Source organism: Sander lucioperca, chromosome 10 (assembly GCF_008315115.2).
Source record: "Sander lucioperca isolate FBNREF2018 chromosome 10, SLUC_FBN_1.2, whole genome shotgun sequence".
In the NCBI taxonomy this organism is placed as follows: Eukaryota; Metazoa; Chordata; class Actinopteri; order Perciformes; family Percidae; genus Sander; species Sander lucioperca.
In genome coordinates, this window is record NC_050182.1 from 19,894,546 (window position 1) to 19,910,315 (window position 15,770).

Here is a 15,770-nt window from a genome sequence, read left to right on the forward strand (position 1 = left end):
TTAATTATTGATGCATAATTATTGAGCCTGATTTTGTTCATATTTCCCACCAGTAAGTAAGCTGCAGAAAATAATTTAAAGCTACAGATTAGTTTAAAGGACTTTTATCTATGGCAGAAGTTTAACAGTATAATGGCGGGTGGTCAAGCTGCAGCGTGCACAATCTCTGTTGTTTTTGGTCAGTGTTGTTTCCCATGACTCTGAGATGAGCCAGAAGAAGCCCAATGTGATTTCCACACAGTTCCCAGGCCCCCAGCTTCCCCTAAACACAGGCCATTACACACAGTCACACATACACACTCACGTAGTCATAAATCAGAGACAAGTGTGTGTGTGTGTGTGTGTGTGTGTGTCTGTGTGTCTGTGTGTGTCTGTTTGTGTTACTAACATTAAAAGAGATACATTGCCTGAACATCCTTTGCTCTTTGATACACACATGCTCCCTGTAAGTTGACAACCATAATCACACACACACACACACACACACACACACACACACACAGGCCTGCAGGGTAAAGAGGTTAAAATAATAAGAGGCGACACTCATGTTGTTTTTGCGCAACAGCCACAAGTAAGCGCAGCCGTCATTTTGGACTGAATGCTGCCCTGACTAATGTCGAAGTAAAGTTAAAAGTCTTTCCCAAAGGTTGCAAATTTACTTGTGGTGGTGGTGGGTGGCGCAGGATGTGACGGCGCGGTTTGTGATGGCTGGGTTCAGTAATAAAGTAGTCAAATGAAGGTTTATGTTAACCGATCATTTGGAAAGAAATAACTATTTATATATTAAACAAATCAGACAAAAATGTGCTACAGATGAATTGTAGCCTTTGATCTAGCCTGGTCCTACCAGACTCTGGTCCATTTCATTAGTACAGAGAGTCTGGCCACTCTCCATTGACAAGTGTTAACTTCCTTGAAGGCGGGTACTCTGTTGAAGTTCAAAACTATTGGATCTGCCATAACCAATCGCTAATGTTTGGTCGTGATGTCGGCTTAACATCGCTAGCGTTAGCCTTAGCCAACTCCTTCACCACTAACTGAAAAATCGAACTTTTCCCGAACCCCGTGGAGAGAAGGGCCACAACATCATGGCCACCAACAAAACTCAGCAAATACTGTTCTTGCTCGGGCGTTAACTTCTGGATATTCAGCAGCGTTGGCTTCGCTCGCATCTTTCTTGCGCACGTCCTCAACGTCATCGTTCTCAGCCACTCCCTCTGTTCGCTGATTGGACCGCCAAATATTTAGCCAGAGAAAACCCAAGAATATACCGCAAACCCAGACGGAGTAGTGAAGGAAAATGAAAATTGAGCGGAAGTACGTAAGAGGGCGGAGCCAGGCTACCTTTGATGTGCTTTGTCAATTAAACCTGGTTGGTTTGTCAAATGTTATGATTCAGCAGATAAAAAATTCCTGATTACCAGGAGCCCAAATGTTATATGTATTAACAACTTAACCTTAAAACTATACTATGATCCATACAGAAAGTAATCTTATTATAAATCTTAACACTGTCTCCTCCTTCCTTGTGTTAAATCATATAAGACTACGGCTATCTTAAGTTAATTCTTGTTCATTTTGTTTGTTAGATCATTTTGTTTTTTGAAGTGTTTTAATCCGTGTTTTGGAGGATCTTAAACGCGCTGTTTTGTACTATACATGTCCGTCTTGCACTCATTACGATCTCTTCTGAACAGATTAATTCAAACAACTCTGAGTTGTAGTTTAAAACTTTTACAGCCAACACAATCAATTGATTTTTTTGGGCTCGAATCAATTAATACAGTTAATGGAGACGGGCACGGAGAACAGGAACTGAAGGCTCGGTTAGCAAGGGTTAGCAAGGGTTAGCTCCGGTTAGCGGTTAGCTCCATTATAAAGATAAGCTCAAGCGGAAGAGACTGTCGCAGAGAGAGTAAACAACTAGACTCTAATAAATGACGTTGAGGGAGCTTTCACAGCGGTGTGGCCGCTGCGTTTCTACAGTTTATTAGTACAGTTAATCCCACGGCAAGACCACCAGCAGCATACTACTACTGATAGCCTCTGAGCCTGAAGTGCAGCATTAATGCTGTGCCATGCATACGGCGCGAGACTTCACGAGGGGGAGGGGCTGGAGGCCTCTGGTCTGTGTGCGCTATAAAAATACACTGTTGACTGGATAAAAAATGTAATTCAGGATTTTATCTACCTGAGCGGGGCGCCCAAGTAGAACCTACTGTATGTATGGGAAACACTGGACTTCTATGTCAGTCTCATGAAGAAACACAAGCTGTGTTCTTCTGCTCAAATTATCCAAGTGAGAATCCAGAGCTACCTTTTAGGTTTCCCAGTGATCCCGACAGGTAGGCCTATTTATTAACAAAAAGATGAAAGAGAAAACTGAACTTGTCAAACTGGCTTGGCAAAAATGCTAACATGCTAGCTAATGCTACACACTTTTTCTCTAATCCAGTCAGTCAGTTCAGACAAGACTGATTGCCCAGAAGAGATCCTTTCCATGACGAACTATTATTCACTTCAAAATACACCTGTCAAATGAGGATCAAGGTTCATTTAATGTTATTGTACAACACAGGGTTGCACAACAACATGCAGTTTTAGTCTCTAAATATTGTCCATCAGCTTTGACTTTGAGCAATAAGCATCACCGATGTAAACAGTCTGCCTCCCCTCGTCCTACCGGACTCCTGCGCGTCAGGTGTAACCAATCCAGGATTCTCCAGTCTCTGCAAAGATGTGGGCACAATAGTCTCAGATCACACCACCGTCGGTGGCGCTTTGTTGGCTGTGTGGTCGGAAGATGTTGTGGGCAGTGATTGTCTCAAGGGTTGCCAAATTGAATCCAATCCCCTCAGACACCAATGAATGAATGAATCTATCTACAGATGTCAATGATTATTCTAATATATTCATGAATCTACTGTGATCTTTCTATTAATAGCTTCTTCTTTCTCCCTATGTATATATTTGTAATGCATCAGAATCAGAATAAGGTTTATTGCCAATTAGGTTTTTGCATGTAAAGGCCCGGACACACCGAGCCGACAGTCTGGCGAGGTCAGTGACTCGAGTCTGTTCGGTGTGTTCCGTGCTGTCGTCCGTCCGAGGGGCTGTCGTCCTTCATTTTGGCCAATTTGACATGTATAATCGGCGGGGCGGGCACTGCCGACAGTCAGACTCAAATGACCCATCTGATTGGTGGAGAGCTAACCAGGAAACGGGGAGCTGAATGAGCATGACTAGAGTCTCTCAAAATCTGATGAAAATCTTTTAAACTGACCTTTGTTGATCTGAAATGAAGACAGATTCAGCAACTGCACGGCCTATTTCTCTCTTAAAATGTTTTCAGAAACACGTTTCGGTGAACTATTTTAGTACAATATGAGATCGTAATCTGAACAAGCCGCCATGACAGTCTGGCTTTGAATTTCCGGAGAAACCAGACCCACGTGACGCGTTCGTCTAATCAGCTGCCAGTTTTAATTTTTGGGCACCAATACAGATTAGCGCCGCCTGCTGTTATGGAGACGTATTACTTCTCATCGCTTTGGTGTGTTCTGAGGAACTTTTTTGACCAATTTGGGGAGACTGATCAGTCACACTGGCTTTTCTGCCGATGTTTGGCCGTCAGCTCTGTGTGTCTGGGCCTTAAGGAATTTGTGTCCGCTGCATAATAAACATTTTAAAAGGATATAAAAATAAAAACAAAGTAATACACTGGCTGTGGATGAAGCTGGATTGAAGTATTGTTGCATTAATTGCGAAACATAGTAATACTAATGTCACTAATATAGCTACAAGCAGGTGAAGAAAGGGAAGGAAAAAGGTTAAGTTTAAGGCTATGTTTAGATGGAAACGATCTGAAGAGAAAATGCAAAAGTGGCGTTGCGTTATCACTTTTTATTCCGCGTTTAGACAAGCGTTTTGGGGGGGAAATCTGCGTGCATTTGGTGACGCAAAAGTGTGTGAAATTCGATGTAGTATGCACACCAGGCGGCTAGGTGGTAGTGTGAAGCACTGACACACAACACCACCAAGTCCGCGCGCCTGCGTAGAACCTTCCTTCTACTTCTCTCCCTAGTAACCGCAAAACCAAAACATGAAAGCTGACAATTTTGTCTGGACAGACAAGTAGGTGGCACAACAGGGCGTAGACTGGGAGTCCTGCCAGTCAAAATATATAGACATATGGACCGAATTTCTTCAGCAGTATCCTGTACTTGGAGGGACGTCATATTCACACAAGAAAGACGCTATCTGTAAAAGTCAGATATCATCAAAGCTGAAAGCCATCCGGACCAAGTATAGGCAGGCTGTGGATACCCAACGGCGGACTGGCCATGGGCGAGTAATCACTCTATATTTTGATTTATGTAACGAAATATGGAGTGGGTCGCCAGCCACCCAGGGCTTAAAGTATTCTGGCACCGTGCCGGATCTCCGGCTTGCGGCCGTGAGGAAAAAAATAAATAAAATTGGGAACTTGCATGCGGTTTAATATTTTCAAGTCAATTGATTTCACCTACCAATCATATGAGAGGAACGCAGCTCTAACTAACGCAGGGCTTAAGTACTCACTGGTGTCCAATTTCTGGCGTATGACTATTTCAGAAAAATAAATAAATTAAAAAGTCCACATGGAATTTGTTTTTGATGTGCTGGATTTAACCAATCATCGAACTTCGACCTACCAATGAAATGAGTTCTTCCATACACTTCATTCAAATTGGACAGAAAAGAAAAAAAACTCACCAAATGTGTCTTAGTTAGATCTTTCCACTGTTCAAACAATCAGCAACTCTGTTTTTGTCTAAATAAATCCTTAATTTACCAAGTAAGATGTAGAGATGATCCACTCGCCTTTTTTGCAGTAAACATGCAGTAACACACATACAGCCCCATGAGAGCTGTCATCAGCAACAATATCCAGCGAAAATGGCCCACGCTGACATTCATTGCATCACTGGTGGACAGAAGTAGAAGAGATTTTGCAGCTGTGGCCGGCTGAGCCCCAGAGACTCTCAGTGTGTTTACATGCAGTCTAAAAAAACGATTATATTCGGGTTAAGGCAATACTCTGATTTCTCAAACGCCATGTAAACACCTTATCCCAGTTAAAATCAGAGTTCTCATACCCCGGTTAACAGACCTAGAGAACTCCTTTAGTAACCGGGGTATACCTTCATATATACACCTTAACCGGAGTAAGATCGGGTTAAACGTCCAGCTGCTCCTCCCCGCTCCGGAAATAATCCGTCGGTGCTGTTAATTGTAGTCGTTGCTATTGTTGCTATGATACCATACAGCAAAACAGCGTTCACTGAATCAGCGGGCCATCTGTTTTACTCAAGCCCCCAGGAACAGCGCCATGTCTTAAAGCAACCATGGGCTTAGCGGATAACGGTGAAATTGCACCCCTCTGGCCCAAAAAGACTTTTCCTAACTAGACATGATGAACTTGCATAATGGACGCGAGCAGACTGCACTGCGCATGCTCATATGACTGTTCTCCCGAGGTCCTGTAGCTGTAATAATGGATAATGCTAACGCTTATGGTTGTAATTCACCATGTGTTCTATTAATACATCCATGGTATGTATGCTGTAAAGCCTGTAACGTGGATGAGAGATGAAGCCATGGATGTTATTAAGAGAAGCTCTGTTCACGAAACTGCAGGCTAACCTTAGTAGCTAGCGCTAGCTAGTAGCACGACATAATGATTACATCTCCTTGGTTCTCTAAATACATCCATCGTTTATTTAGATAAGCATGTAAACGATCAGGAACAACGAAAACACAATGTTTAACGTTAGTGAATATTTTAGACAATGAAACGGTGAGTTTATGAGTTCGCCACTTGTAAGCGACACGAGAGAGAAGCTCATGAATGAGCATGTTGCTACCGGTTGCTACGAAAACACAAACATGTCCATCGTGACTTCATGGGCCAGTCAACGCGCAAGATCCGAGCTCCATGACTGCTTTATGCGCTTTTGAGCAACTCTCATTGGAATGAACGGGGCTTCCCGCCGAACGCTGTATCCAGTTCTCTTAGTACATCCATGATTTACTCCCCGCCGAGGCAGCAGCAGACATCTGGACATGGCTAAACAAATTGTCCATCTCCAGGGCTGTCAACGTTGTCTCGGCAAAAAATGTGGAGGGACCGAGCTGCCCCCGCTGGCTAACGTTAACGTTAGTTAGCTAACGAAGTTAGCTTGATAATTCCACCTGACACTGGTTACAGATAGCTGGGCTATACTGTATATAAAGAATAATATCATCAATTGATATAGATTCATACTATTTATATACTATATATAGGGCAAAAGAATTAAATCAATGCACATAATTGTATTAAAATAGGCCTAGGCTGAGGAAATCAAACACTCAAACTACAGTACAAACAAACTGGCTCATAAAATTATCAAGTGCCGACTTGAATCAAAATAATTGTAAACAAGTGTCTTTCTGCAACTGTTTTGATGCAGATCTGCAGGGAGAAGCCTCTCTCTGCTGGCACACTGGAGACGGGTTTTACACATGCTACCTTGGCCAGTTTGACCCACACTGGATAGATTTTACCGTAATCCCAATAAGTAGGCTACCTCGCAGGCTGTTGAGAAAGTCAAGCCTCCGTAACCGCGGAGACCTGTCTTCATAAATGGCATCTCAATGTTGTTTTAATAGAAAGAAAGATCAGAAAACCACTGTAGCATATTTCAACACAATTAAAATTGTGCAGAGGGAATTATTTCCACCGGTCACCGGAGACAATTAGAAATTTCTGACGGAAACGTGTGTGTGTGTGTGTGTGTGTGTGTGTGTGTGTGTGTGTGTGTGTGTGTGTGTGTGTGTGTGTGTGTGTGTGTGTGTGTGTGTGTGTGTGTGTGTGTGTGTGTGTGCGCGCCTCATAGGGGAGGTGTTGATGTGTCTTTTTCTTGCTCCTGACCTGCTGCTTTCTGATAGGAGACACTGAGACTGTGGGCTCTGGTTAATCCTCTCTCTGCAATCGAGCCTGCCGTTTGCCATAAAGAAGAATAGATGGGACAGATTGGTCATCCGTCTTTTCTTCTAGCTTCTGTTTATAGCTCCTGAATCACAGAGGATGGAGTGGGTTGTAATGCTATTGAGTAACTCTTGAGACACCTTGCAGATTGTATAACAAACCTTTTTTTCATTCCCAATTTACCGTTTCCTCTATAAATGGGATTAAATAGATAACTTCTGTAAAAATTGTTCTTCTCAACACTCTGGATTGTAAAGAAATATAGATGTGTCAAAGGTTGAGTCATATACAATGATATCATTATTATGATTACCAAAAGAGAAGAGTGAGACATACAGTAATGCTGCAAGACTTCCCTGATGAGAAAGTGTTTGTTGTTTGTTCAAGTGTCCATTAAGATTATTTTTAACATGTTTGATTTTTATGACTCAATGAATCGTGTGAGAGCAATAAACAAAAAGATGAAAAAAAGAGTATTTCTGAATCATTACACTATGTATTTAGTATGATGGTTTGTCACAACAGTTCTGAATCAAGGGCTGGTGCCCTTACTGGTGGCTGCACTTATGGTAGTCTCTATCCACGACGGGATTGCTGTCATTCTGAGGGCAATTCTGCTGGATGTCATTCTTTTTGGATGTCCGTTTTTAGATGTCAGTTTCCTTCCGCTTTCTTTGTGATGTAATTCTAAACTCTGGTGGATTTGTGAGGACTATGGTTAACTGCTCCTCAGATCTCTGCAGGGTAAATCCAGACAGCTAGCTAGACTATCTGTCCTATCTGAGTTTTCTGTTGCACGTACACATGTTCCACCAAAACAACTTCCTTCCTGAGACTATTTTGCAGAGGTACCGCCCAAGACGATTGTGATTGGTTTAAAGAAATGCAAAGTTTTTCTCCCATCCCGGATTGCTGTGTGGACAAGCCAGACCCTGCTCTGCAGCGTTGTGGAGGAAGGTCTGGCAAAGCAAGACTACACTCATGGCAATGTGAGTATAGCGAGAAAATACACCAGGGTGTGAGTTCCAACATGGCGGTGCCTGGCCGATGAAATAACAGATCAGTGACTTTTGGACTATGTTCATACTAAATAAACACACTAATCCACATCTCAGGCCATAGGAAACAGTTTGAATACAATTTTCATATACTGGAGGATTTTGCAGACCTGGAACTGGGGTTCCTTGGTTGTAGACTTGTTTCAGTGGTTGCTGTGTGACACTGTCCTTATCACAGTTAATCTGTTGTCCAATGTGTTTTACTTTGACAGTCAAGACTAAAAAAGTCTGTCTATGGAAGGTCTGTTCCCAGCTTTAATCCCTGGCAGATCCCAGTTGTGAAGGTTGTATTGTAACTATCCTTTTTGCTGTTGAAATTGTATTATTCTGACTACCCCAATCCAAACACAAAATACTAACAGGAGAGATAGAGAATAGTTTGCAGGGCAGCAACCTGTCATGATGGCCCTTTTTTTAACCACTGTTGTTTAATGGCATTCAGGCAGATGTAATTAGTCATGGCCATAAGTGCTGATTTAATACATTTGGAATTAATAGATTTTCTGCACCTGTTCAAATACATAGTAGATACATAATTTCTTCCATTAAACAGTCATACTTCTAATGCTAAAATACATTTTCATCTTTGCCTTTTCACTTGCATTACTACTTTCATTCCACTCTCTTCTGCCAGAACGCCACAGCTAATCACTTCCCAACAAATCCTTTATGCAAAATGTCGCGGTCACTACTTTCAACATAAAACACTCTTCCAACTGCCCAGAACTCTGATAACTTGGACGTATTCCTGCAATTTAACAGGTTGTCTAACCAGGATGGTCAAACATGGGTGACGCAAAACCAGTATGAAGCGGAATATGGAGGATGACAGTGGGCAATGTATCCACACTATGTCTCTCTCTAAATATAAATCCATTTTTCTGTTTTGGCATCACCAAAGTTCATATTGCCAAAGCAAGTTGTGTAAGGTTATACAATTAATCATGCCATTTCAAAGTGAACAAAAACATGAAGAGTATGATATGTGAGTTTGGGAGCAGGTATACTTCATCTCTCTCTGGGTTAGTCGTCCATCTTTTCTCTTCCTGTGATTTTCATCATCTCCTTCCCTCGGTCAGGTGTGTAGGCATAGGGGGAATAGCTATACATTCATTTTGTGTATTGGAGTTTAGGAAGATGCATTTCTTCTCTGTGGGCAGACTTCATTTTGGTTAATAACTTTAGTAAAGATTATATTCCTGGATTTGGATCAAAGGATGTCATTCAGAAGATATTTGAGTAAGATCTAAAAATACACCTAAGCCTCCTGTTGTCCTCGGGTCAAATTTGACCCATTTTCAAAAAGTTTCTAAATCCGAAATTTGGGTATTTTCAACCAAAATTGTCAAAAAAAAAATAACGTGAATGGTTTCCTACAACGCTCTTCACAAGTAAAATAAATGATCAGTTCACTACTTTTATTGAATTTGGGTGTTTTAATCAATTTTATGGCATTTGAAGAAAAAAAATGATAAAAGAATGTCGAAAAAAAAAGTGACAAAAACATGAAACGCGAGAAAAGTGTCGAAAAAGATGACCAAAAAGTTGAAAAAAAAACTTTTCATTTTAAATAGAAAAGAGTTGCATGGTCGTCAGGAAGACAACACAAGGGTTAAGAATGCATACATCTTTTTTTATTACATTTTTACTCATTTTACAGTGTTGATACTGTAGCACCAGCTACGATGAATGTCGTGTAATTTCCCATCACAATTATTATTTTAATACCACTTATAATGTCAATTCAGTGCATCTCTTTAAAATGTGCAGCTATTTCAACATTCTAATAAAAATATGAATATTAATATTTTTCCTTTCCATTGCAAACTATTACACTCTTAATTGACAAATGGTTCTTTTCTTTAATTTTGTATTAATTTACATTATCACAACCTGCTTTATTACACAACAAAGGGATGCTTTCGTCATTTGTTTTGGCAAGCGGTGTGGTACATTGGATTAGCTTGTTCAGCGAGGTGCATTGGCTCGCCCACCTCATGTACTGCAGTTACATAACACACCAGGAGGAGATTTGTTTTTAAACCATGTTGTCTACTCATTTAAGTGAGTTGTTAACTAACCTATACTGTACTGATAGAGCTACGAGAACAGCTGCTGTTTGTCAGAGTCTCTGAATACAGCTGCTAAGGGATAAACAAGTGTGCTGTCACAAGTAGTCTTAGTGGACTGGGTTGTACAGTGCAACTTCTTTAGACAAGGTTCCCTACAGTATGTGAGTTTATGCATGGCTGCACATTTACATATCTGGTGGGGGTGGGGGGGTATTTGTGGATGTCCTTTTCCCTCTCTCTCCTCCCAGGAGTGCATTGATATATTGATAACCATATGGTGTGTGGGAGATGAATTCACTCCCCTGTCTGCCCGCCAAGTTTTTAAATAACTCGGCATGCCAGCAGCCGTGATCTATTTGTCATTCTAAAAGGGAAACCGGATATATAAACAGTTCCTCCAGGATTTCGCAGCCTTTTCTTGAGATTGTTGCGGCCCAAAATGTCTGATTTTGCGGGAGCTTTTGTAAAATATTGCGATAAAAGTTTGCGATGTCTTTTGTATTTCTGTTGCAATGAAGTTGCGAGAGACGGTAAGTTGCAAAAAAAAGTTGCAATTTGTTTTTGTATGGTTCTTGTTTTGCGGAAAATAAAATTACTCTAGGCTGAGATTTCTCAGTAACCAAAAAGGCTCAGGATGCTGCAAATGTTGGTGTAATATGAAATATAATATGGTGGATTTAAGACAAAAAATAATAATTTATTGAATGAATCAAATCTGAACATGTATGTCAGTGGCTTGTTGATCTTTAGTTAATTTCCTATATGGCCTGGCCTGGGACACACATTCATACGGTTTGATAAAGTACTTATTGGACTTTAACTTATCATTGCACTTACAATAACGAGCGTAGCTGTCCTCAATTTAGGTCATCGTGTCGTCTCATCTCCGGTTTTTCCTGCATCCACCGTGTGTGATTGTGTGTGTGTGTGTGTGTGCACGCGTCAGTCGCGGAGGGAACTGAGTGCCGACAGGATTGAAACAGCAGCAGCTTTCAGCGACTTTAGAATGATAAAACGTTACAGCGTACATTGATGTTAAAATGTATACAGGTATACTGGCAGGACGGTCTGAAATGTTGTGCACGGTTTTGTTGGTAAATGTGAGATGTTCGAGTCACACACGTCTCGTCTTCATATCAGAAACAAGGAAATGAATTTGGCGACGTCCGTGTGTTACGTCATCCCCGTTCTCACTCCTGCTTGGTCAGTGGCTCTCAGAGTCACATTATACTGACGCAAAGTCTAGCACGTGGTACTGCTGGGATTGGGTGAAGTCGCGGGAAACTCCGGTTATTGGTCAAATTTGCGGTGATTGGTCAAAATTGCGAGTCGCACCAAATTCACGGTGATTGGTTGAATTCACGTGAATTATTGTGATCGCGAAATCCTGGAGGGACTGTATAAACTGTTGCTCTAATACAGAGATCTTCAACAGGGGGTCCAGGACCCTTAGGGGGTCCTTAGAGTTACTAACCCAAGTTATTTTTATTTATTTTTTTTTTTTTTTTTTACATACACACAAGTCCAACATATTCTTAGTAAAAATAAATCTGCCTATTTGTGATTTGTTTTTAAATTTACACAACATTGATGACAGGCTACTGGCCTATAGGTAAGCCTAGCCACTAAGGTAGCCATCCACAGATACAGATAAGCTTAAAGGATTCACTGTCCTACATGTACTTTTATCATTAAAACATGATGTATAAATATATAGATGTCAGTTATTCTTTAAATACCACGTTATTGTAGGCCCAGTTTCATTTGCAACTCAATTTTATACAATATGTAGGTCCCTGCTCCGTCTCTCTCTCTCAGCTAAGGGGTCCTTGGCCTAAAAAATGTTGAAGACCCCTGCTCTAATGACACGCTCTAATTTGCTAATCAGTCAGCAGCAAAGAGCCTACGTTCTCTTTGCTTTACTCCCCGCCAGGACGACAGCGAAAACCGGGAGATGGCTAACCAGATTGTCCATCTCCCAGCCTGTCATCCGTTCTCTCTGCAAAGAAGTCTCCCTGCGGAGGGACCAAGTAGCCCGCTGTGGCCAGCTGGCTAGTTAGCTAATTAGCTAATTCCACCCAACATGCTCTCATGCGACACTGGTTACAGAAAATGAGCCAAACAAAGTTGTCACTCATCTGGGGATAGCAGTGTGCTTTCCTATGATGTGACAAGCGTGTGTGAATCAAACATTAATTTGTTAAACTAGTTGCCGGCCAGCTGGCTAGTTAGCTAGCATGTTCGCTAGGGGGCTAAGTTCTCAGTCTGGTACCAACCACAGTGCAGAGGTAGAGAGGAAGAGAGGTCTATAGTCTTTATATTGAGTTTTACGTTATTTGTAGGTATATTTAAAAGAAATATTTATGTTGAAATAAATATAGTAGTTATGTATCACATTTGTCTGCCCTCTTCTGGACATAATGTACAAAAATTCCAATAGTTAAAACCTTTGTGTTTTTTTCAGAAAGAACATTAAAATGTAATTTTTGGCCAAAAGAAGAAAAAGACGCTGATGGTCGACGTGTAGACGACTTCCTCAGCATATTTAGGAAACACAGCATTGGACACCTACACCAGACTTTCACCTGGAACTTTACAATGATAAGAAAAGTTTTTAACATATTGTTAATGTTCACATCACAGCAGAAACAGTGGCAACAGCACCATGATAGATTTGCATAGACAGTTCCTCTTTAAAGCAACAGTAGAGAACTGTTCCCGCTTCGGTCCCCCTACAGGTTGGAAGCGGAATTGTCCATTACATTACATTATGCAAGTTTGCCAGATCGGGTAGCGCGAGCTGTAGTTCGAATGAGACAACCTGTAGGGGGGACCGAAGTGGGAAAAGTTCTCTAATGTTGCTTCAAAAAACCTTCTGCCATTGTTGTCGTCGCTTGTTCAGAATCGGTTGATGGGCTTGAGTGCATCTAACTCTCTAAAAGAACGCAGGATATGCGAGGGATCAGAAGCTTAGGTTACAGAAAAAAAAACACTCACATAATGCCTGTATCATAGCAAATAATCACAATTATCAAAACTCACTGTACAGGATGGTGCAGGTACTATAGCATCCCAATTGGGACACAAAAATACAATGTGTGTGTGTGTGTGTGTGTGTGTGTGTTCCTCTGTGCTTTCATTAGTTTGTTGGATAAGACACTCAAACCTTGCTGAGAGTTTTAGGCCTTCCCTCCCCGACAGCTGATTATCCAATTTGAATTATTCATTTATAATTCATTTATCTAATACCTCCAGGCCAGCAGCTGATGGCTCCGATACATTCATTTTCATTTTTTTTCACTGCCCAATAACAACTTTCATAACATTACCATAAGCATACATTTGCCATCTCTCAGTATTGTTTGTTTTGGGTTCATTTGCAGTTTCAGAAATCTGTGAGTCTGTTGTTTCATACTTGACTTTTTTCACCCTCAGCTAATTTTAGAAACTTACTGCAGACAATAATGGAGTTATTTAGAAGTGAGTTTCTAACAGTGACACAGTGTGAGCAGTTTCCTCTTCCAAAGGAACAACATCTAAAGCGTTTGCCTTGGAAAGAGAAGTTGTTTTCTCTTCCGCCCATGCTGTTGCTTCCTGAGTCTTCAGGAGGGAGGAATTCCCTCTAGTGCCGGTTACCCACCCTACATCCTAACACACGCACAAAGAAGCTGGTAACATGCTTCTGATGAAAGTGCTGTGCAGAGAGCCTAAAAAAGTAGTGAAAAAGTCCGTTCAAACGGTCAGAAAAGGCGGTCTATAGTATGAAATCCTTGTGGGGGGTTTTCAAAATTGAAACTGTGACAGTCATGCCCACTTTCCACAGTGATTGGCCAGATCAGCAGATGGTTTAATAATATGAAACATGCAGTGCAGAAGTGTGACCTGTAAATGCAATAGTTTGTCTGCTTTTCTGCTGTTTATTTATCTCTTGTACTGTACCAACAAATATTTCCCCTTTATCATCCCCCAACCCTTCATTATGATGACCAGCATCTCATCTGGCCCTCAAAGGCAGCCCATATAAAACAGCTTATACTGGTACAACTCTGCTTTTTCAACATGGTGGACTGTGCTTCACCCAAGCTTATTCTTCAATACCATGCATTCACCTCAAGTCATCACCAGTAAGCCCACTTATCCCAGGAGTCAGGCTTTAGTCCAAATAATTTATCCCTCAACCAATTTACCCACGTTCCAATCAGACTCTCATTTTAGTGTCTTACATCATCTGATCTCGTTGTGCTTTGCTGTTGGCTTCACTCCCCTCTGCTTCCCTCCTCGGCAGGATCTTTGCAGTCAAATATAGCTGCAGGCTTTACTAAATGACTTTTCCCTGCACTGTGTCGATTCTCAGTCCTGTGTGACATTTCATCTTGTGTCTCTATCCATGTGCCTCTCACTCAGCCATATATACCCATAATAACAGCAGTCAATTGGGGGGTGGTTTTCACTTGGCTGACCTCGCCCCACCCTTAATCTGGGCCCCACTGCGCTCCATTCAACTGGCCAGCAGATGCTATTCAGATGTAATCAGCCCAAAGCTGTTCATACACAGCTTGGGTCAGTGGAGGATGGGGTAAGGAGGGTAAATAGTTTGTCTTCCCACACTGCACACCCTCAGTTTGTCTGATACTCAAACTCTGCCCCAGATAAACATGACAATGCACACAACATTTTGGAAGTGGAAGTGAGGAGACAACTCAACAAATGAGTGTGTATACATTCTGAACACAGAGAGTTGCTGTATGCAGTCTTTTATAAAGTACTTAAAAGCAATACTTGAGTAAAAGTACACGTATCTTAGCAGAAAATGATTTTGGTAGAAGTCTCCTTTTAGAATATTACTCGAGTAAAAGTCTTCAAGTATCTGATATTTACTGTACTTAAGTATTAAAAGTAATTTCCTGATATTAAATGTAGTTAAATATTAGAAGTAAAAGTAAAAAATAACTTTGATTATGAACTTTATTGTGGCTACCAAGTGAAAGGACCAAATGCTGCATATTTTGAGTGAGCTGACATCAGCAAAGAGAAAAACAAACAGAATTTTCTTTCTTTCTTTCTTTTTTGTGAGGGAGAATCTTTCACTCCAACATACGAAAACATTTCTTGCAAATACCGCCACAGGTGTTGAACGTTATCTTTATCACCACCCCATTCACCAAACCTGCTTTTTTTGCAGTGAGAAATGTAGTGTAATAGTAAAAGTAAACATTTTATTTAGGTAATGTAGTGGAGTAAAAGTAAAAGTCTCCAGAAATATAAATAACGAAGTAAAGTACAGATACGTAAAAAATTCAGTAACAAAGTATTTTTACTTTGTTACATTACAACCCTGGCTGTATGTTACTGTGTGTGCACCAAGACGGTCACCTGCTCTAATTTAATAAACCAGTGTGTGCCAGTTCAATACGGGACGATTGCTTGGTTCCCAGTATTTATTTTTTTTACAACTTTGTTAAATTCTCACAAACAGCATGTTACACAAAATGCAGTTCTAAAACGCTTGGTGCCCAGTATTGCTTGTTCCACCTTTCCTGTTTCAGGCTCCCAGACCGCGGTCAGTAGGCACAGGGGAGACGTTCCCTAACACCCTTCACTTTACCAGGAGTATTGACAAAAGATGAA

At 41.1% G+C, this 15,770-nt stretch overlaps 1 protein-coding gene across 1 annotated transcript in view; it reads left to right on the forward strand.

The window, feature by feature from the left end:
- ncalda (neurocalcin delta a) overlaps positions 1-15,770 on the forward strand; it is a 94,326-nt gene that overhangs the window by 32,577 nt on the left and 45,979 nt on the right. The gene's annotated exons all lie outside the window — the stretch shown is intronic.